Raw genomic sequence first — 22,313 nt, 5'->3', positions numbered from 1 at the left:
CAGTTCTAACACAGCTTTAGGCGTACATACACTCCTGGAAATGGAAAAAAGATCACATTGACACCGGTGTGTCAGACCCACCATACTTGCTCCGGACACTGCGAGAGGGCTGTACAAGCAATGATCACACGCACGGCACAGCGGACACACCAGGAACCGCGGTGTTGGCCGTCGAATGGCGCTAGCTGCGCAGCATTCGTGCACCGCCGCCGTCAGTGTCAGCCAGTTTGCCGTGGCATACGGAGCTCCATCGCAGTCTTTAACACTGGTAGCATGCCGCGACAGCGTGGACGTGAACTGTATGTGCAGTTGACGGACTTTGAGCGAGGGCGTATAGTGGGCATGCGGGAGGCCGGGTGGACGTACCGCCGAATTGCTCAACACGTGGGGCGTGAGGTCTCCACAGTACATCGATGTTGTCGCCAGTGGTCGGCGGAAGGTGCACGTGCCCGTCGACCTGGGACCGGACCGCAGCGACGCACGGATGCACGCCAAGACCGTAGGATCCTACGCAGTGCCGTAGGGGACCGCACCGCCACTTCCCAGCAAATTAGGGACACTGTTGCTCCTGGGGTATCGGCGAGGACCATTCGCAACCGTCTCCATGAAGCTGGGCTACGGTCGCGCACACCGTTAGGCCGTCTTCCGCTCACGCCGCAACATCGTGCAGGCCGCCTCCAGTGGTGTCGCGACAGGCGTGAATGGAGGGACGAATGGAGACGTGTCGTCTTCAGCGATGAGAGTCGCTTCTGCCTTGGTGCCAATGATGGTCGTATGCGTGTTTGGCGCCGTGCAGGTGAGCGCCACAATCAGGACTGCATACGACCGAGGCACACAGGGCCAACACCCGGCATCATGGTGTGGGGAGCGATCTCCTACACTGGCCGTACACCACTGGTGATCGTCGAGGGGACACTGAATAGTGCACGGTACATCCAAACCGTCATCGAACCCATCGTTCTACCATTCCTAGACCGGCAAGGGAACTTGCTGTTCCAACAGGACAATGCACGTCCGCATGTATCCCGTGCCACCCAACGTGCTCTAGAAGGTGTAAGTCAACTACCCTGGCCAGCAAGATCTCCGGATCTGTCCCCCATTGAGCATGTTTGGGACTGGATGAAGCGTCGTCTCACGCGGTCTGCACGTCCAGCACGAACGCTGGTCCAACTGAGGCGCCAGGTGGAAATGGCATGGCAAGCAGTTCCACAGGACTACATCCAGCATCTCTACGATCGTCTCCATGGGAGAATAGCAGCCTGCATTGCTGCGAAAGGTGGATATACACTGTACTAGTGCCGACATTGTGCATGCTCTGTTGCCTGTGTCTATGTGCCTGTGGTTCTGTCAGTGTGATCATGTGATGTATCTGACCCCAGGAATGTGTCAATAAAGTTTCCCCTTCCTGGGACAATGAATTCACGGTGTTCTTATTTCAATTTCCAGGAGTGTATTTTCCAGGAAATTGAAGAAGATGGCTCAACAGTAATTAAAAACATCGCATTTGCAAGTCGCATTCTGTCACCTGCTGAACGAAATTATTCCGTTACTGAACTTGAAACATTATGTGTTGTTTGGGCATTTACGAGATTTCGGCATTTTCTTTATGGGAGACACACTGCAGTTTACACAGACCATAGAGCGATACAATTTTTACTTTCAGCTAAATTCACACACGACAGACTAAGTAGATGGAAGCTTTATTTACAGGAATTTAATTTTACAATTGTCCACATTCCCGGCACACAAAATGTTGTAGCAGGCGCACTATCTCGTTCTCTCAGCAACAATCAGCAAGACATCGCAACCAACTTGTGCAAAGCAAATTTCAGCGTTATGTACATTCAACAAGGTGCATTTGAAAATTTCATTTCGTCGTCATTACAGGACATAGCACAAGAGCAGAATAAAGACAACGTGTGGAAAGAAATTAAACACCTTTGGCAAGATAAGAATAATGTTACTATTAGGAACCATTACACTGTACGCAATGACATTCTGTTTCGCCGCTCTCACCCTGACAGCGACAATTGGTTATTATGAATTCCTGATGAACTGGTTAACAAATTAATCTGGTACACTCATTTAAGTTACACACATTACGGAGCTAGAAAATGTTTTCTTATACTGAGACAGAACTGTTGTTTTACCAACATGGAAAAACGTATACGACGAGTTTTAGCGTCATGTAAAATCTGCCAGAAAGCTAAGTCAGACACAACTTCACATATTCCTCCATTATATCCCATTGTACCTGTTAAATTGAGACATATGGCCGCTGTAGACATTTTTGGTCCGATTCCCAGAACTAATAGAGGTTTTTGCTACATCTTTGTCGCTGTTGAACTCACTTCAAAATTTGTTACTTTCACTCCGTTACGCAAAGCTACTGCTAAAACCGTTTCGAAAGCATTTGTGAAGCATTTTCTATTTCATGTAGGGCATGTGTTGAAAGTAATTTCTGACAATGGATGACAGTTTCGTTCTGCTATATGGACACGTATGTTACGAACTAGAAACATTTCTTCGATCTATATATCCAGGTAACATACTTCTTCGAACCCCTGTGAACGATTAATGAAAGAAATTGGTAAACTGTGTAGAATATACTGCCACAAAAGACATATTGATTGGGACACACACATATTCTCATTCCAAGATGTAATTAATTCCATTCCAAATGAATCCACTATGCTATCTCCGTCTGTTATACTGAAAAATGTTGAACCACCTAACAAAATTACAGAATTAGTAAACTTTCCTACATCTCGTCGACTACGACACCATGAAATAATTAACATTGCGCTGAACAACATCAAACGTGCCGCAGAGCACCGGAGAAGACAACAAAAACAGGTTTGTACACGCCGAGACTTTCACATTGGACAGAAGATATTAGTACGCACACACTATTTATCCGACAAAATAAAAGGTAGATGCAGTAAATTTGAACTTCTATACGCAGCTCCATATCGGATTCGCAGCATTCCTCACCCCAATGTTGTACACGTCGAAACTTTGAGAACCAGAAAAAGTAAAGGCAATCACCATGTCTCCAACATTAAACCCTTTATTGAATGAACATACTTTGTGATTTAGCACACTGTAATGCCATTTACCTATCTTTATGATCATTTCTGCAATTATATTCACATGAACAATTACTGATGATTATCGCATTTTTTCTTGGCAAGTGCCCGGCAAGGTAAGGTTAGCAGGTCGCTTTTCTTGTCGTTACACATCAGACCATGCATATTTTTCCAGATGAATTTACACACTTATGACTATTTCTGCAATTATATTTATGTGACTACTTATTGATGATTATCATATTTTTCTTTGCAAGTGCCCGGCAAGGTAAGGTTAGCAGGTCGCTCTTCTTGTCGTTGCATATCAGACTGTGCACATTTTTTTCAGAGAAACTTACGTATCTTATGAATAATTATGCAATTTTATCTAGTGACATATTAATTTTATTAAATTCTCTCTCCATTAAAGTCTTTAATTCTCGCCTCTACTAACTACACAACATACAAGGTGAACTCAAAGAAGGTCACATTTCTTATCATCATTTTTTTTAATGTGTGTACGATTGTTTTCATATGCACTGTGAAATAATTAAGATATAACACACACCAGTTGACTTTAACATTTTTGCCCTATGATATCTCAAGATCGTGACTGTTTTACATTTTTTGCTGCTGCATTGTGATGTTCTGTGTACATTTTTGCATTTGAACACTGTCTATTTTTTTTTCATATTACGTTTTCTGTCATGGTATGCTGTATGCTTAATTATGTTATCATGAACCAGTCATTATTTAGTGAGTATATGATGTAAATGGAAGACATTAATCTTTGTTCATCAATTTCAGAAAGAAATGATGCGTAAAAGAAATAAATTAAACAGAAATGGGAATTTCATCTTCGGAATGAACGAAAGAAGATGCAAACCTCGTGATGAAGAGTAACTGGATCAAGATTAACAAGCATTAACAAGAATATACTATACACATCGTAGAATAGCAGTCTTAACTAATTTTTTCTTTCAGAATACAAGGCGATTGATGCAAGCTGTCAGACAGAACTACACACCTTAGTTTTAGTGATGAAATATGCTAGAGATAAGGAATAGTTATGTAATGAGTAATGAAGTGATTTTTTGCAGATGATAATGAATGGTAATAAATAATTATGAAGAATATGCTACTATGGATAATGAAGTTTTTCTTTACAGGTGATGATAATAATGGAGTTATGATAATGAAGTGATGGGTAATGAAGTTTTTTCTTTACAGATGAAGATATTGTTGAAGTTATGTATTCATGCTATGTAGTTATTTAAGTATTTGTTGCAGTTTGCTTTGACAGCAGGTGTTATATTGCATAGTATAATGACTGAAGGTTTTGGAAAGGACAGCTATGGAACACATTTTTATACACATTTCAGTACCTGTTAATTCGAAGTTCACTACTTTTCGGCATAAAATGCATTTCTTCTTTCACCTTAATAATCCATTTTTTATATATTTTCGCAGGAGAAATTATTTATGAAATTAATGTGCTATAAGCAGTTGTTCATTAAATCTATATCATTTATGAATGTGATTACATATACTCTACTTGTTTCATAATCTTGCAACAGCGAACTCATGACGAATGACGTTACATATTTTCATTTACAGCAACAACCCAGAAGCAATTTTCTTTTCTTGCTTTCCCCTATAATTACCCAAAACAATGCATTGCTAACAAAAAACGTATTACCAGTCCCAAATAATGATACCAGTTTAAGAGAGTTCTGAGTAATGCTGATCAGCTATGAATAATATGTCACTTGAATAATGAATGCTACTGATTATGGTATTGAAATAACCAATGCTTTGTAACAAGGAAATGAATGCTACTGATTATGCTTTGTAACTGGGAAAAGAATGCTACTGATTACTGTATTGAGATGATTACTGTATTTAAATGACCAATGATTAATAATGCTTTGTAACTAGGAAATGAATGCTACTGATTATGCTTTGTAACTGGGAAAAGAATGCTACTGATTACTGTATTGAGATGATTACTGTATTTAAATGACCAATGATTAATAATGCTTTGTAGCTAGGAAATGAATGCTACTAATTATGCTTTGTAACTGGGAAAAGAATGCTACTGATTACTGTATTGAGATGATTACTGTATTTAAATGACCAATGATTAATAATGCTTTGTAACTAGGAAATGAATGCTACTGATTATGCTTTGTAACTGGGAAAAGAATGCTACTGATTACTATATTGAGATGATTACTGTATTTAAATGACCAATGATTAATAATGCTTTATAACTAGGAAATGAATGCTACTAATTATGCTTTGTAACAAGGAAATGAATGCTACTGATTATGCTTTGTAACTGGGAAAAGAACGCTACTGATTACGGTATTGAAATGACCAATGACAATGTTGTCAGTAAATCAATTAATGAACATTTTTCTGTAATACTACATACATGGTACAGAAATGTTCAATAACTGGGCTACGAATGCCGCAAACTACTAATGTAATTCCCAATGAAGACTAGTATGTGACTTAATGTCCTTCACTTTCTGACCTAACTACCCTGAATTACTGTAATATCCATTTGTCCTGTATGTCCTCTTGATCATGGAGCACTATATTTGGTTTTTGCACTAATTCTACGTTGGTGTGCCCTGTAAGAGCGTGGTGTTGACACGACATGCTGTCCACCACCGTGAGCGATGGAGACGTTATTATGGTCGCACTGTTTGGTGTACCTGATGTAATATTCCATGTTAACATGGAATATTACTACGACATTTCAGTGTCTTGGGTACGCTGATAAATACTTCTGGGAAAAGAACTTCAGATTGTCTGACTTGGTGTTGTACTTCTGTGGAAAGATATGGACTTTCAGTGCAGCTGCGTGCAACCTAAAGTGCTACAACCATGATGCAATCCTTCCCTTTCCTATCATAATTCTTGTAACATAGTGAAAATTATTTTTTGCTAACATCATTTGTATTCATGGCCTATAATTTTTTTTCCGAATTTCAGTGCGTGTGCACTTTTGTTATTTTCTAACATGATTACTACTCATTGTATGTACATTTCGATTTGCTGATATATTCTGAACTGCAGTGCGTGTGCACTTGTGTCATTTTTGTAACATGATTTCTACTTATTGTATATACATTTTGTGATTTGATGATATATTCTGAACTACAGTGCGTGTGCACTTTTGTCATTTTTCTAACATGATTTCTACTTGTTGTATATACATTTTGTGATTTGCTGATATATTCTGAATTTCAGTGCGTGTGCACTTTTGTCATTTTCTAACATGATTACTACTCATTCTATGTACATTTTGATTTGCTGATATGTTCTAAACTACAGTACATATGCACTTATGTCACTTGTCAACATGATTTTTTGCCATTACATTTATTTGTTGTGAAAATGCTGAAGAGTTTTTCAGTGCGTGTGCACTCTTGTTATTTTTCTAACATGATCTCTACTCACTGTATGTACATATTTTGGACTACAGTACATGTGCACTATTGTCATTTATCAATATAATTTGTATATACATTTTTCTGATTTGCTAATATGTTCTGTACTCATTGTATATATTTTTTGTCATGGTCTGAAATGTTTTGTACTCAGTGCATATGCACCACATCTACGTCATGCTCTACATCTGAATATTCTGTGAAATGTAAAAGTTAATTAGTTAAGAAAAAATTTGTTGCTCATGGCAAGTCCAAATGACTCACCATCGCTGCTAAATTTTGCCCTCCCAGTGGAGGGTTATGAAACGCGTACATCTCATATGTACCAGCGTTGGCGAGGCATGACAGAATCTCTGACCAGAGAGTTGTTTATCGTTGCTTGTCTGCGCTCGACCGCGCGAGAGTTCAGTTGCTTGTTGCACTCAGTCAGTGCTAGTAGCAGTTGCGAGTAGGATGTAGTACGTTGCACTCAGTCAGTGCTTGTTGTGTGTGAGGAGTCGGCGGGCGTCGACATGGGTCTCTGGTCAATGTTCGGGACGAGGTATATTGTTAAGTAAGGTAATGAAGCAGCATAGCGCACATCTGATAATGTAATGTATGTTAATTGTAATTAATTTGTTCAAGAAATGCCTCAATAATAATTTTGTTTTCAAAGCAATCGTTTTTAAGAAAAGAATCATTCCAATGAAACGATATTTCCTATGCTTTTCCTCCCGGAATCAATATACCAGATTAATTATTGCACAGGGCCTAAGGTCAGCGCAGCTGCCCTTATAAAATTTATCAGGTTGATCTTAGCGTTAATTTTGTGGGGACTTAACATTTTTGCACTTTTTTATTATCATTGACTTTTATTACCGTGGGAAGCTAACATTTGGCTATATTTCCATTTTCATTCAATTCATATCTTTTAAAAATAATTAAGGGGAGGTTACACTTGGCTCTATTCCCATTAACAATTAATTATTTTCTTTTATTTTTTGCGGGGAGGTTACACTTGGCTCTATTCCCATTAACATTTAATTATTGGCTTTTCAAAATATTGTGGGGAGGTTACACTGTGTAAAAATTATTTGCAGAAAATACTTTTCCCCGCTTCATTATTTAAAGCATACACAGTAGCCTTACACTTTCTGAATCCGACGCCGCTGCTACGGCTGTGCAAGGGGACCTAAAACTACGAGGGCATCTCCACGTAACAGGCAGGAAGAATTCCTAAGCGGCGGCTCACCAAGTCAGTTCAAGGGCGGACTGGCTTAAATATCGCAAAATCCGTTCGCAGTAAGGCATATTTTTATGAAGTTGATACAGCACCATGCTACTAAGCACTCCGTCGTCAGGCCACAAGTGGCCCATCGGGACCATCCGACTGCCGTGTCATCCTCAGTCGCGGGGCGTGTGGTCAGCACACCGCTCTCACGGTCGTTATGATGGTTTTCTTTAACCGGAGCCGCTACTATTCGGTCGAGTAGCTCCTCCATTGGCATCACGAGGCTGAGTGCACCCCGAAAAATGGCAACAGCGCATGGCGGCTGGATGGTCACCCATCCAAGTGCCGGCCCCGCCCGACATCGCTTAACTTCGGTGATCTCGCGGGAACTGCGTCAATGCCGTTGCCGGTTCCACGCTACTAAGCGTTACTAATATTCAGATACGATGTAAGTGTAACAGCATTCAAAACTATTTTTTTCCATCAAGAAAGTTACTCTTACTGTATATAACTCAGCACAGCAGTGCAAAGTTACGTACATAGTGCAAATAAACTTATTAATGAGCAGTCATCTTCAGAAAAAATATAGTCCTTGAACGACTAGAGATAGGCCTTTCCTATTCACAGGACATGTACTTTAGTATGTCTGCAGAAATGATTAGCATTTGAACCATGTTGGCCCGCTGGTATAAGGTCAACATCGATATCGCGTTGCAACACCACTTGCTGGTAAAATGTACTTGCGTCTCTCGTTTTCGCTATAAACAGAAGGTAATGGATCAGTGTGACTTGAGCAGACTTGCAGGATGTCTCGCAGACGTATGCGCGAACCGTACCGTCAAGTCAGTGAGTTTGAAAGAGAGCTCATTATCGGCATGAGAGAATGTGATGCATCCATCTGAAAAACTGCTGCTCGTGTGGGACGAAGTCTTTCGGCAGTGCAACGGGTGTGTGCCGAATGATTCACGGAAGACAGTAAAACACGACAGGGTGAGTCAGGTCGCACCACCCAGACCACCCGCGAGAAAATCGACACCTCATCCGAATAGCACTGTAGGATACATCTGCGTCCTCCTCGCATCTGGCGCAAAGGTGGAACAGGGCGTCGCCGTTTATTACGACATGCGTTACGTGCAGGTCGTCCATTTCTCTGCATATCTTCGACGAATGTGCAGAAACGAGCTAGACGTAGACGTCACTCAGGACAGGAATGACATCAGATAGTGTTTTCGGAACGATCCAGGTACTCCATGTTTGAAAATGGTGGCTGTAATGTGGTTCGCCATAGACAGGGGGAGTGGCATCACAGCGACTGCATTCGCACAAGACACACAGCGCCGACTCAACGCCTTATGGTGTGAGGTGCTATCAGGTACAACCACGTATCATAGTTGGTTCGTGTCCTGGGCACTGTGGCCAGTCTGATCTACGTGAATGACGTCCTGCTATCCGGAGCCATACCGTTTCTGCACAATACTCCACACGCCATTTTTCAGCAAGACAATGCACGACTGCATTTTGCTGCACAAACAGATGCGTTCTTGGTGTCAGAGGATGTCAGCCTTTTCCTCCGTCCCGTCAGATCACCAGATTTGTCAGCAAGCGAAAATGTGTGGGATACGGTGAAACGACAGGTGCAGCGCTGTGACCCAATACCAACCACCACATATGAAGTTTGGAAACAGATGAATGCAGCATGGATGACTCTACCACAGAACACCGTTCGTGCCTTATACGCCTCGATGCTATCACGCATAGAACAAGTTATCAGGGCCCATAGCGGACCCCATTCCTACCAGGCAGCAGGTCACATGCTGAACCAAGGTGACTGAAATGCTAATCACTTCTGCAGAACATACTAATGTTCAGAGGCTGTGAACATGAACGTCCTATCTCTACTTGTTCAAGGTGTTCTGTTTTTTTTTCTGAGCATAAATGAATTATCTTTTTGTGGAAGTCAGATAGTCTTTATTAGATATCTCTACTGCCGACAAACCCCATTCAAGGATGAATTGGCCATCCAGAATGAGATTTTCACTCTGCAGCGGAGTGTGCGCTGATATGAAACTTCATGGCAGATTAAAACTGTGTGCCGGACCGAGACTCGAACTCGGGACCTTTGCCTTTCGTGGGAAAGTGCTCTACCATCTGAGCTACCCAAGCACGACTCACGCCCCGTCCTCACAGCTTTACATCCGCCAGTACCTCGTCTCCTATCTTCCAAACTTTACAGAAGCTCTCCTGCGAACCTTGCAGAACTAGCTCTCCTGAAAGAAAGGATAATGCGGAGACATGGCTTAACCACAGCCTAGGGGATGTTTCCAGAATGAGATTTTCACTGTGCAGCGGAGTGTGCGCTGATATGAAACTTCCTGGCAGATTAAAACTGTGTGCCGGACCGAGACTCGAACTCGGGACCTTTGCCTTTCGCGGGCAAGTGCTCTACCAACTGAGCTACCCAAGCACATGTTTTTGGAAAACACCGTTCAATGTGCTTTGTTGACCATAGGGCTCCACAGCAGACGACCTCTATAGGTTCCCATGTTGGTCCGACGACGTCGTCAGACACGATTTCAGTGGACATGGGATCATAGAGATTCGTGTCTGGATCAATCGAAACGTGTCGTCCAGTCGAATGAATCACGTTTCTTGTTACGCTAATTCGACGGTCATGCCCTGAAATACCGCCGTTTAGGCTAAGGGCTGCTCGAAACATGCAGCACATCTTGGATAGAGACCGGATGGGGCACTATTACGCTTTGAAGGGCTTTCACCGAGACTTACGACATTAATTGTAGGCAGCAAGACAGATGTGGACTACGTGAACATTATTGTGGACTGCCTGCGTGCCTCATGTTTGATATCTTCACCGACGGCGATAGTATCTTCCAGCGGAATAACTGTCAGTATTGCAGGGCACATTGCTACGTTAGATTGAGGAGTCTGACAGGGAAATAATATTGATGCCTTGGCCGCAAAAATCTGTTTTATCTAGACCTCATAAAAACATCTGGGATGTTATCAGGCGCAAGCTCTGCATCCTCAAACCACCTGTCCATAACTTACGGTAAGTGTGTGAACTCTGTTTAGAGATCTGATGTCACGTACCTTCAGAAACTTACCAACGACTTGTAGAATCCATGACACCCAAAATCGCCACTGTATTTCCATCTAAAGGCGGACCAACACCCTATTATTTTCTGTACCATTTGCTTATTGAATGAGTGAAGAACTGCTTTCTACATTCTTGTGTTCGTCCTGTAGTCTGTATTGCCTTTGCTCAAGATCCCTATACGACATACGTGATCGACCCTATGAGCTCTAGGTGCCGAACGCAAACATTTAAACTGGCCATTTACCGCCCCCACTAACGGCACAGCTCTACAAAGTGTTGTTGCCTGCCAAGAATTTCAGCTTTATTTCAAACAGGTACTGGAAGGAACCTGTCTTCCTTTGAAACTTATCAGTCTTTAAGCCCGCTTAGTAGATCCCAGACAACAACGCATCTCAACCCAGTCACAAATTTAGCTTGACATTGCGCGCGATCATACTTTGGTTAGTAAGTGTAGTTGTGATACTGAGTCAATCGCTTTGCGGAAGTGAAGATATACTTCATCCAACTGACTGCCTTGAAGCCTTCAGGATGTCATGCGAGTAAAGTGTGAGTTGGGTTTCGCATGATCAATAGTTGGGGCATCCATGCTGATTAGCTTCGAGGATGTCATTCTGTTCGAGATGTCTCATTACTAGAGACTGGATTATATGTATTTGCATGTTGCATACGTATTTGCATATTTGGCTCCTTTTCAGCGGTTGTTGCAAATCTTAAATAAAAATTAGTGACGATACATATTTTCGCTCCATGTCTGCAATACTTTAAAAATTTAGACGGCTGGTCTCTAGCTCGATCTACTTTTGGTGTCTCACAGGTTGACCGCGGCCTAGAACTGCGTGCAGTCCCTGCCTAGCGAGATCATTACAGAAGAGGAACAGGAACAAGCAGATAGAGTCAATGCTCCTGCGTCCGCGTCTCTGGTTGATCCCCTCCGCTGTCATACCGTACGCGTCGGGAACAATTAACCCATATCTCACGAGGTGTGTGTGGTCTCTCAGACCGCGCGAAAATTTTCAAACTCGCTCTCCAATGCCAGTTGTGGTGGAATGCTTCTATACTCCCCCTGCCCTCCTTAAATTGCTAAGCCTACAATGTTTTGTTGTCGGTTGCATTATCGCCTTCTGTGTTTATTCAAAATGGTTCAAATGGCTCTGAGCACTATGGCACTTAACATCAGAGGTCATCAGTCCCTTAGAACTACTTAAACCTAAGTAACCTAAGAGCATCACACACATCCATGCCCGAGGCAGGATTCGAACCTGCGACCGTAGAGGTCGCGCGGTTCCAGACTGAAGCGCCTAGAAACGCTCGGCCATACCGGCTGACTCTGTGTTTATTGTTGACACGCGTTATTGATAGGTGTTGGAGTCTCCTAGAACGCACCTCGTGAACTACGTACCTGTTTTCTTCAGTACGGTACCGTATAGCTCAAAATGTGTTGGCACGAATGTGTCATTTTTAACTTTCCCGAGTTTGATGAAAATGTTAGTCGGTCTATGGAGGGAGGTGTCAGTGATACAGATCAAGAAATAAAGGAAAATGACGAAGATTTTACATTAGCCAGTTATCACAGTTCTGCTATCGAACAAGAGGAACAGAGGAAGAACTTCAGGAAAGTTTGATGGGGATCTGTCTGTTTCTTCAATGAAATACTTAAAGCATCTGTTAAAATCGAATGTGTTTTGAGTGGTGATAGAAATGTAGTTCCCAGCAGTGAATGTCAATTTGACAGACTTTCTTTTTGTACGTATCAGGTGGAATTTTTATGAGAAAATTTAAACCCTGGAATTTAGTTTTATTTGTAAATTTGTATAATGTTTCAGAATGTAAAATTCAGTACCCTAACAGCCTATTTATGTGTACTAGTTAAAAGAACAGTACAAAATTATGTGCTTTTGACTGACAAACAGTAAAATGCAGCAGCCTTTGTTTAGTGCAATAAAATAAACTATAAGGATTTAAACAACACTTAAACAATGGTAAAAATAAATTTTATGTAGCATAAATTAAAAATTTCAAATGGTTTTTGACTTAAATCTCGGTTTAAACATAGGGGTACTAGAGACTCCACCGCGTCGTATACGTTACAGAAAAGTCACCTTGCGAGTTAAAGGTTAAATGTTAAAGGTTAAATTAAACTACGCAAGCTTCCGGTCGCACGCTCCCTATATGATCAAAGCATGAAAAGCCATCCGAGTATTTTGTTTCAGTTACGCTTTCTATTTACTTATACACAGTTGAACGTGTTTACGACGTGAAGTGTGTAACGTGTTGTCCGCCATGGGAAAAAAGAAACGTCGTCTCCTGGAACAGCAATATATTCTTCACAAACTTACAAACCCTACCCTCAAAAGCTTCCTGAGCAAATATTGCGTAAATCAAAATACACCAGACGAATCAACATTGCGTTAAAATTACATACGAACAATTTACACAAATGCTCTAGAAGAAATACGCAATGAACTCAATGGCAGCATTATACGGATTCCAATTGACGAAGCTACACACACTTGCGGCCGTTACATAGCAAATTTAATTGTTGATGCTTTTAAAAAAAGAGCGTTCTTCTTCTTCCTATTTAGCGCTCTGCAAAGAACTTGAAAAAGTAAATCATACTACGATCGCCAAATTTGTGAATGAGGGTATTAGAAAAATATTTCCAGAATCTTCTGCAGGTGAAAGGGTGTTTGTTTTTATTTCAAATGCTGCTCCCTATATGATCAAAGCATGAAAAGCCATCCGAGTATTTTATCCCAGTTTGATTAATGTGACGTGCTTTACCCATGGAATACATCGCCTTGCTGAAGTACGTTCCATGTTTGTGAATGTAAATAAACTGACTTCATCCAGAAAGAAAGTGTTTCTAAACGTTCCTGCTCGCATCAAGACCTACAAAGAAAAACTACCAAATGTGCATTTATCTCCCGAACCAGTGGTAGCTCATTGAGGTACGTGGGCAGAAAGCTGTGTTGTTTTATAACGAACATTTCGAGGCCGTTAGAGGGGTAGTAAACGACTTCGATAGTGCAGAAGCTTTGGTAGTTTGCCAGTGCAAGGAAGCTTTTAACGATTCCGGTATTAAAAAAGACATTACTGTGATTAGCACTGTTTTTCCCACATACCTGCAATTATCAAAAAGCTTGAAACTCATAGTTTGGCGTTGAATGAATCTATTCAGTTAATGAATAAAATTATTCTAGTGAACTCCTCATTGCCGGAGGCATTCCCAAGAAAACTTAAAGAAAAGTTGAAAACAGATGCCACTCACTCGCATCGCATCGCTTGTTACCGACAACAATAGCAAAGAAGGAACAATTCTTGAAACACGGTACGCATCTCCATTTTGAAAACATTTAGAGGATAATCCCAGAAAGGTCACCTTCCTAACCTCTATCAGAAAGTATTCAGAAAATAACATGTTGGTTCTAAATGTACCGATTTTTCGAGAGGCCGGCGCTCTTCCTCTCAACTGATATGCACAGGTTCGACTTTGAGATATAATGCACGCAGTAACTACCATATTTTTTTATTATTTGATCTTGCATCTTTCGACACTTTTCACGCATTTTAAGCATTTTTATGCATGTTTTAAGGTTTTTATGATGCATATAACGGTCTCTACTCATTACATTTGAGCTCAGAATACGTTTTAAGACTCCACGATATATGGATGTGAAAGATAATGACAGTAGTTTTGTGGATACTTCTGCTACCTTTCTTCCAGACGTGTGTGCTCTGCGCTTTTTTTCAACTACTGGGCATAGTTTTGTGCTGGAAGTATCTACAATACATTATGGATAAACGAGGATTAACTAAAACGCAGATTCCATACAGAATCGGTTAGAGATTCTCAAGGGACATAGATATTTCTCCAGTTTTAGCTATTTCACCTGCTTTTCAAAGTCGCGGGCACTAATACCTCTATCACTCATCTCTGCAGTTTTTTTTAAAGTTTTTAATTTACTTGCAACATGCTCCATTATAATATTTGTAATAGCACAAGGATGAATCGTGTGTCCGTCTCTGTGCAAGTGTGAACTGTAGTGCAATATTTGTGTTGTGTGATGATGATGATGACAGAAGGAAGAGGTTCAAATGGCTCTGAGCGCTATGGAACTTAACATCTGAGGTCATCAGTCCCCTAGAACTTAGAACTACTTAAACCTAACCAACCTAAGGACATCACACACATCCATGCCCGAGGCAGGATTCGAACCTGCGACCGTAGCGGTCGCGCGGTTCGAGACTGAAGCACCTAGAACCGCTCGGCCACCAACGGCCGACGAAGGGAGAGGGCGAAACTCGGTACCAGCACATAACCTACTCCTCGCGAACACCACCAAGCCTACCTTAATGTCCCATCCGACGGACAGATTGTCACCGACATCGTCACACAGCCCTGCTTCATGAGAAGCGTCCGCCCCGATATCTGAATGATCAGCATGACGGATTGCCGTCCTAAGACGCCCGGGTTCGATTCCCGGATGGGTCGGGGATTTTCTCCTCTCAGGGACTGGGTGTTGTGTTGTGTTCATTATCATTTCATCCCCATCCGGCGCGCAGGTCGCCCAATGTGGCGTCGAATGTACACTACTGCCCATTAAAATTGCTACACCACGAAGGTGACGTGCTACAGACGCGAAATTTAACCGACGGGAAGAAGATGCTGTGATATGCAAATGATTAGCTTTTCAGAGCATTCACACAAGGTTGGCGCCGGTGGCAACACCTACAACGTGCTGACATGAGGAAAGTTTCCAACTGATTTCCCATACACAAACAGCAGTTGACCGGCGTTGCCTGGTGAAACGTTATTGTGAAGCCTCGTGTAAGGAAGAGAAATGCGTATCATCACGTTTCCGGATTGTAGCCTATCGCGATTGCGGTTTATCGTATCGCGACACTGCTCGATGCTCGCGTTGATCGAGATCCAATGACTGTTGGCAGAATATGGGATCAGTGGGTTCAGGAGGGTGATACGGAACGCCGTGCTGGATCCCAACGTCCTCGTATCACTAGAAGGCATCTTATGCGCATGGCTGTAACGGATCATGCAGCCACGTCTCGATTCCTGAGTCAACTGATGGGGACGTTTGCAAGATAACAACCATCTGCACGAACAGTTCGAAGACGTTTGCAGCAGCAAGGACTATCAGCTCGGAGGCCATGGCTGCGGTTACCCTTGACGCTGCATCACAGACAGGAGCGCTTGCGATGGTGTACTCAACGACGAACCTAGGTGCACGAATGCTAAACCGTCATTTTTTTTCGGATGAATCCAGGTTCTGTTTACAGCACCATGATGGTCGCATGCGTGTTTGGCGACATCGCGAACGCACATTGGAAGCGTGTATTCGTCATCGCCATACTGGCGTATCACCCGGTGTGATGGTACGGGGTGCCATTGGTTACACGTCTCTGGCACCTCTTGTTTTGACGGCACTTTGAACAGTGGACGTTACGTTTCAGATGTGTTACGACCCGTGGCTCTACCCTCCATTCGATCCCTGTGAAACCCTACATTTCAGCAGGATAATGCAAGACCGCATGTTGCAGGTCCTGTACGGGCCTTTCTGGATACAGAAAATATTCGACTGCTGCCCTGGCCAGCACATTCTCCAGATCCCTCACCAATTGAAAACGTCTGGTCAATAATGGGCGAGCAACTGGCTCGTCACAATACGCCAGTCACTACTCTTGATGAACTGTGGTATCGTGTTGAAGCTGCATAGGCAGCTGTACCTGTACACGCCATCCAAGCTCTGTTTGACTCAATGCCCAGGCGTATCAAGGCCGTTATTACGGCCAGAGGTGGTTGTTCTGGGTACTGATTTCTCAGGATCTATGCACCCAAATTGCGTGAAAATATAATCACATGTGAGTTCTAGTATAATATATTTGTCCAATGAATACCCGTTTATCATCTGCATTTCTCCCTGGTGTAGCAATTCCAATGGCCAGTAGTGTTACGACCTGCACCAAGGCCGCCGGACCTCCCCCGTAAGGGGCCTCCTGGCCAATGACGCCAAAGGCTCATTTCCACTTCATGAGACACTGTGGAAAGGTTTGGAATTTAAACTAGGACATTCGCGCACTCTGGTGATCGGTCGGAAGCTTTACCACCTCTCCTCTCTTTGCCGGCCAAATACTGGCAGTGAAAATCATATTTGCAGTAGTGAGAGAATTGCATTGGAGGACTCCGCCAGGATTTTCCTTTCTAAACTATCATTTTGTAAAGGGAGTTCGCCATTCATTTTTTTTAAGTGTCAGTCTCAGTTCCTGTGTCGCCCGTGGATTTCTGCACACTAACCTTGTTGCCGCTGACAGTTTTACCTATGATGAAAGTTTATCTTCTTTTTGTGAGAGAATAGTTCGATAAGATTCTGAAAACACAAACCGCCGAAGGTCGCGTATTATTTGTTTCCTTATTACTAGTTTCGTTCTGCCAACGAGAGCATCTTCAGACTTGTGGGTGCAAATTATATTTAGGTTATGAATATTGTTGTTAATTAGTACGCCGACGAGATCGCAACATTTTATTTTTCTGAAAACAGGAGAGAAATTTTTATTATGAGACCTTGACGGTGAACTGTGACGTTTATTAAATACTTACAAGATTCGAGGCACCAACTCGACAAAATATACACTCATGTTCAGAAATAACAGAACACCTTGGACGACTAGAGATAGGACGTTCGCATTTACAGGACATGTACACTAGTATGTTCTGTAGTAATGATTAGCATTTCAGTTACCTCGGTTCAGCATGTATCCTGTTGCCTAGAAGGCACAAGATCCACCGTGGACCCTGACAGCTTCTTCCATGCGTGATAGCATCGACGTGAATAAGACGTGAATGGCCTCCTGTAGCATAGCCATCCATGCTGCATTCACCTGGACGCACAGTTCATTTGTGATGGTTGGTATTGGGCCGCAGCACTGCATCCGTCGTTTCAACATGACTGACGCATTTTTGATAGGCGTCAAGTCTGGCGATCTGGCGGGCCAGGGCAAAAGGCTGACATCCTGTGACACCAAGGCATGCGTTCGTGCAGCATGTGGTTGTGGATTGTCTAGCTGAAAAATTTCATCTCGGGTGTTGTGCAAAAAAGGGTATGGCTACAGGACGCAGGATGTCATTCACATAGGTGATACTGGTCACAATGCCCTGGACACGCGCCAACTCTGATTTCCGGGTTTACCCAATAGCAACCCACACCGAAAGGCCTTGAATTGGTGCTGTAAAATGGTTCAAATGGCTCTGAGCACTATGGGACTTAACATCTGTGGTCATCAGTCCCTAGAACTTAGAACTACTTAAACCTAACTAACCTAAGGACAGCACACAACACCCAGCCATCACGAGGCAGAGAAAATCCCTGACCCCGCCGGGAATCGAACCCGGGAACCCGGGCGTGGGAAGCGAGAACGCTACCGCACGACCACGAGCTGCGGGCAATTGGTGCTGTAAGTCTTGTGCGAATGCAGTCACTGTGACGCCTCTTCCCATGTTTGCAGCGAAGCACAGTACGGCCAACGTTTACAAACAACCGGAACCTGTATTCATCAGAAAACACTATCTGATCCCATGCCTGTCCCCAGTGACGTCGTTGTATACTCCGTTGCCTTCTAGCACGATTCTGTCCATCCGTCAAAGGTAGGCAGAGAAGTGGACGACCTGCACATATCGCATGTCGTAACACATGGTGACGGAGTGTCACCCCTTATAGTAGGGCTGACCCCTTGCCTTGTTGCAGCTCGAGCCCTCCGCCACCGACGCAGACCTGGGGGAAGCACGTCACGAAGTGGCGGCGCTGGAGCGGCGCCTCACGTGGGAGGGTCACCTGCTGCAGTCGCAGAGATGTGGGCAGCGCGCCTGCACGTCACCTTCGACGGGTCAGCCCTTTCGTCGTCTGCCAGAACGCCAGGCCAACATAGCTGGATAGAAGACACCGGTCGCTTCCTATCGGGCCGCGACTATGTAGCGTGCGTCCGCGCGCGGATCAACGCGCTGCCGACCAAAGCGCGCAGGAGTCGCGGCCGTGACGGGGAGAAGTGTCGAGCGAGGTGCAACGCCGTGGAGACCGCGAATCACGTCGTCCAGGGCTGCGGACTCACCAGTAGAGCCCGCGTGCGGCGTCACGACGCAGTGGTGAAATACGTCGCGCGCGGGCTGGCTCAGCGCGGGTTCGACGTCTCCGTCGAGCCACACGTCCGAACACCAGAGGGAGTCCGTAAGCCCGACATCGTAGCGTCGAAGGACGGCGTGGCGCACGTTATCTGTTGTGTCTAGACAAGACAGCCTAGACACAATGAGAGGAAGCCGAAAGGCACGCGCTAAGCTAAAGCCGGATGGCGTGAGGTCTGAAACAGGATACGTAATGAATGCTATAAAGAAAAGTACGTAGCTTCTGGAATACTTAACTTTAATCCATCCGTGTGGTACATCTGGAGATTGTGGCGATACAAGTGAGACTCTGTAGATACATGCAATGTTACTAATGGAGCCTTGCTAGGTCGTAGCCATTGACCTAGCTGAAGGCTATTCTAACTATCTGCTCTGCAAATGAGCGAGGCTTCGTCAGTGTAGTCGCTAGCAAAGTCGTCCGTACAACTGGGGCGAGTGCTATCCCGTATCTCGAGACCTGCCTTATGGTGGCGCTCGGTCTGCGATCACACAGTGGCGACACGCGGGTCCGACATGTACTAATGGACCGCGGCCGATTTAAACTACCACCTAGCAAGTGTGGTGTCTGGCGGTGACAGCACATTATCGACGCGCAAATCGTCGGCGACTACCTCGACAGCGACTGGTGTCACCGGCAGAAGGCGGCGAAATATGGTGTCCCGTCGGTGCGGCGCGCTGTCAGCGCTCTCCGGCCGGCAGCCAGCACCATGGAGTTCGATACGGTGACGTTGAACTGGAGGGGGACATGGGCACCAACATCTGCCCGCCAGATCCTCCAACTTGGCTTCCGCAGGCGGGAGCTCAGCGTTATAAGGGGAAGTTTCAGTAAATTGTTTATATAAACTAGGAACAGCAGAGGGCCTGTAACACTTCATTGTAGAACGTCAGATATCATTTCAATAACTTTTCTTGTGTCTTTACCACGCTTTTGTTATTTCCAAAATCTCTTTAAGCGTTTCGACATTCCGTCACTTTCAAAGGCAGTGTTATGTCAATCATATAAAATTGTTCATTATATAAATTGTATCACGTCAACAATCTCAATCACGAGACAAAAAATAAAAGTATTAAAATGCATCCAAATGGGCGCTTTGTCTCACAGCATTTTCATGCGAATCGCAGATATTCCTCCTTTACTCGATTACTTTCCATCAGTAACTATGAACTGTGACCTTTCTGATAGAAAATCACGAATCTGGTCACGCAGATGACACGAAATTTCATTAGAAGTTGCTTGTGAGGCACGATGTCAAAACTCTTCTGGAAATCTAAAATAATTGAGTCAATTTTATATCCTCTGTTGACAGCAAATCTTATTACATGTGAATAAATAGATATTTGTGTTTCGCAAGCACGATATATTCTGAATGCCTGTTGATTGTGTGCCAGTATATCGTTTTCTTCGAGGTAATTCATAATGTTCGGACACAGTATATGTTAGAAAATCTTACTGCAGATCGATGTCAATTATATGGTTTTGTAATTTAGCGGATTACTTCTGTTTTCTTTCTTGTGTATTGATGTGAGCCGTGCAGCTTGCCAGTTTTTTGGTACGCATCTTCCGTCAATCCAGCGAATACATACGGCTGCTAATTGTGGAGCTACTGTATCTGTGCACTCTCAAAGGAACCCAATTGGTATACAAGCTGGAGCGGAAGACTTGCCTTTATTGAACGATTTAAGTTGCATTACTGCATCGATGGTGTCTACACTCATGCTCATAAATTAAGGCTAATTGCTGAACGTGGTGTCACACAACGTGACACTACACAAAAGGCGCTAATAGCATAGGCACATAGGGGACACACACGACACAGATCTGTAAGTCCACGGTATTGGTGATAAGTTGGGAAAACCGTCCCGAAACACATGTGCTACAAAACGCCACTGTTTCCTGCGCATGTACCTCGACATCAATGTGGGCTTTGATCACCATGCACACGTACACAGGCCGCAAAACGGGTTGGCATACTCTGGATCAGGTGCTTGAGCAGCTGCTGGGGTATAGCCTCCCATTCTTGGACCAGTGCCTGTCGGAGCTTCTGAAGTGTCGTAGGGGTTTGAAGACGTGCAGCGATACGTCGACCGAGAGCATCATCACAGATGTGGTGTTTAGGTCTGGAGAAAGACAGGCCACTCCATTCGCCTGATATCTTCTGTTTCAAGGTACTCCTCCAAGATGGCAGCTCGGCGGGGCCGTGCGTTATCATCCATCAGGAGCAAGGTGGGACCCATTGCACCCCTGAAAAGGCGAACATACTGATGCAAAATGACATCCCGATACACCTGACATGTTACAGTTACTCTGTCAAGGACAATCAAGGGTGTACATGCACCAATCATAATCCCACCCCACACCATCAAACCATGACTCCGTTTTAGTGGCACTATCATCCGAAAGATTAACATTGTTACCGCCCAGTGAAGGTGTTCATTTCGACTAGAATCAGCGCACACTCAGCTGTAGAGTGAAAATTTCATTCTAGAAACAACCCCCAGGCTGTGGCTAAGCCATGTCTCCGCAATACCCTTTCTTCCGGGATTGCTAGTTCTGCAAGTTTCGCAGGAGAGCTTCTGTGAAGTTTGGAAGGTAGGAGACGACGTACTGGCGGAATTAAAGGTGTGGGGACGGGGCGTGAGTCGTGCTTGGGTAGCTCAGTTGGTAGAGCACTTGCCCGTGAAAGGCAAAGGTCCCGAGTTCGAGTCTCGGTCCGGCACACAGTTTAATCTGCCAAGAAGTTTCGTGTTCATTGCGTCTTGCCGCAGGTGTACTTTAGATACGACTGCACCTCTTGGCCTTCAAGGAATGAAGGACGTTTTGGATTTAATGCTTTGTCGATAGTGAGTTTATAAAAGGCGTATCACAAGCTTAGATCGTGGAACGGTCTATTCCAATACTTTCCTTAACTGATGAAGGGAAACGAGAAAAGTATAACTATGGATGGGCAGACGAGTATTTGAACGACTGTGCACCCGAATATGAGCTTTGGGCCTCGTTTTTGTTCCACTTTGGTCTTGACCTTCAATAGGACACGCCAGTTCTCCGTCACTCGTAAATTATCTACCTCCGTTCATCATTGATAGCATGCACTTCTGATATTAATGATGGTGGACAGGGCAATCTTCCGTGCCCCGTTTCACTTCTCGAGTCTCTCACTACTGCGGTCAATGAGCTATGTAACTCTGAGCAGAATCCTAATATGATGTACTCCCCGGACACGTTTTTGCTTCGAGTACTGGCCTTGCTACTTCGTACGCTTTGTTTTGCCCG

General features: G+C 43.9%; 1 non-coding gene across 1 annotated transcript; it reads left to right on the top strand.

The window, feature by feature from the left end:
- Positions 1-21,685: 21,685 nt before the first annotated feature.
- On the top strand, positions 21,686-21,760 carry Trnas-uga. Its single transcript has one exon. It is a non-coding gene; the product is annotated as a tRNA-Ser (tRNA).
- The last annotated feature ends 553 nt before the right edge of the window (positions 21,761-22,313 follow it).

This window comes from Schistocerca americana, chromosome 2 (assembly GCF_021461395.2).
Source record: "Schistocerca americana isolate TAMUIC-IGC-003095 chromosome 2, iqSchAmer2.1, whole genome shotgun sequence".
NCBI lineage: Eukaryota > Metazoa > Arthropoda > Insecta > Orthoptera > Acrididae > Schistocerca > Schistocerca americana.
The sequence above is the reverse complement of the archived record's forward strand: the minus strand, read 5'-3'. Positions and strand labels throughout refer to the sequence as shown.